A 2,500-nucleotide genomic window follows, 5' to 3' on the forward strand; every position below is an offset into this window, starting at 1 on the left:
AATAGTAAGTTACCGGACTCTCGAACTGATGTAGTCCAAAAATAAAGAATTAAAATAACAAAGTCTAATCTATATAAGTACTCTTGAATAAAGCTTCGTGTAAAAAAATAGCAAAAAAAAATACCAAGTCTTCGTTTTGGAAAATACCAAAATCTAAAAGAAAAGAAAAGTCTTCTTTGTGGAAAATAGTAAAATAAAAAAAAACCAAGACTTCACCTTGGGAAAAAAAAAAAAATCTAATCTAAAACATCTTAAATAAAGCTAATTTGTAGTCTTCTTTGTAGGCAGAAAATAGTAAGGCGAAAATAAAGTCCCCTCTAAGCTCTAAAGTAACAAATACGACGTGTTAAAAAAAAAACTAACAATAAAAAAAAGAACCAAGACTTCGTCTTGGAAAATAACAATCTAAATTGTGGAAAATAGTAAAATGAAATAAAAACCGACTTCACCTTCGAAAATAACAAAATCAATCTAAAACAAATGACATCTTAAAACAAAACTATTATTTGTTTCGGAGGTTGTCTATGACTGTTCATAGACCGCATAATTTCCACAGAACATTCTCAGAATATCAAGAGAGAAAAGCAGCGTTCTGCGGGAAATCATCTTGGCCAGTGATGTCGTTCTGGGTTTGGTCAGGCCCAGGGAGGTAAGTACCTCGTTATTCTCAAGGGGCCACTTTCCTCTTGCCCCAACCGGGAATCCAAAGAATGTGACCTTGCTAGCCTTCGTCAGCACTTTGACTTGATCACCAAGAGGGGTATAGTACGAAACTTTGTGCGAGGCAGCATCTGACAAGGTATTCTTTGAAAGCTCAAAACGGACGGTGACATCGATCACAACCGCCTCCTCATCTTTTGCAAACACGAGGTCAGGCTTTCTCATCTCTCCCGTCTCGGATATGAACCGTGGCTCTTTGTATACAGACCAGCCCAATCTAGCCGCTTCGTCTGCCAGAATGTTACTGATCTTGTTATGTCGCGCAATTCTTGCTTTCTGTACTGCAGGACATTGACCGAGAATGTGCGAAAGGGACTCGAGTCTGGCAGAGCATTTCCTGCAGGAACGTAAGGCCCCATCTCTGCCTCTGTTCAAGCTTTCTCTTGTTGGGTAAATATTTGCCCTTAGTTGTAGTGCTGCGATAAAGAAGCATTGTTTAAAGCCGCACCATGGCCTCAACCAAGCATTACTGATTCTATCATGCGCAAAGTTTACAATGCCCCTTCCTTGAACCGGCTTTTCGCACCATCTCTGAAATTCATGCTCCCTCCAATCGCAGGGTCTCGGATATACAGGTTCTTTTGACACCGAGTCCCTGAGAACGAATGTTGGGATTGCATCACTGTCACCCCCTGCTCGTACCCACAAATTACGGTATTCTTCCTCCATACCCTGCGAGGACACAATATTACGGGTGATAGCATCGGACGAGTTTGCTATACGTTGCAGCCTTCTAACTTGAACCGAAGGGATTGTTTTTTCCAGTTTCAAGATGGCAAGGCCTCCGTCTCGGGCTCTGGCATATAACAGTCCATCACAAGTTGAAGCGGGAAGGTGGAGCCATCCTTTTACCGCCTTTCTAATCTCTTGGTCCAACCCACGGAGAGTTGATTGCTTGCAGTCCGAGTGGTCTGCAGGATATAACAATCTGGGTAGGGCATAGGCATTGAGTAGTTCAACCTTCTGAGTTGGCTTCAGAGGCGCCTCATCGATTTTCGAGATCCATGTCTTTAGCTGACAATGTAGATCAGGCTGTATAGTGCCAGTCCAAGGGCCAATTTTCAGACCAAGGTATTTCGTTGATTCATCAGGTTGGATCATATGGACATCTTTATTTTTGATAGTCCATGGGTCGCAGTTGTTCACCGTATATGAATCTTTGGTTGGGCTTATCATGAAGCCCTGGCACTTTCTGGCCTGAACCTCCAATCCCGATAGCCCACAAAATGATTCCAAGATCGCTAGATTGGCGGCCATACCAACCCAAGATTCGCTCACCAACACCAAATCATCAGCAAACGCAAGAGCTGTCACGTGGTCGGTATCAATGGAGTACCCAACTCCGTGTGACTCTAGGGTGCATATCAAAGGGTCCATGGCAAGATTGAAGAGCAGGGGTGACATGGGGTCACCCTGTTTGACACCAACACGTATGCTAATTTCTCGAGTCGACTCGCCATTGCTTTTGAACGAGGTCGTACACCGATCGTAGGCGTTCTGGATGATGCCCACCACGTGTTCATCTACTTTCTTGTGCCTTAACACCCATAAAATATGAGCATGCGAAACCGAGTCAAAAGCTTTCGCTATGTCGATGAACATGACAGCCAACGGCCTGTGCAATTTCTTAGCGTGTCTCATAAGGTCCTGTAGCACCTTAAGATTTTCAGAGCAGCCAGATGCCGCTATAAAACCACGCTGCCTTGGGTTTAAGGGACAAGCACGAGCAAGACGTGCAGTCATTATTCTGGAAAATAATCTCAGAATCATTGAACCAATC

Source organism: Petromyzon marinus, unplaced genomic scaffold (genome assembly GCF_048934315.1).
Source record: "Petromyzon marinus isolate PM22_M1 ecotype Great Lakes invasive population unplaced genomic scaffold, UKy_Petmar_22M1.pri1.0 PM_G_Scaffold_52, whole genome shotgun sequence".
In the NCBI taxonomy this organism is placed as follows: Eukaryota; Metazoa; Chordata; class Hyperoartia; order Petromyzontiformes; family Petromyzontidae; genus Petromyzon; species Petromyzon marinus.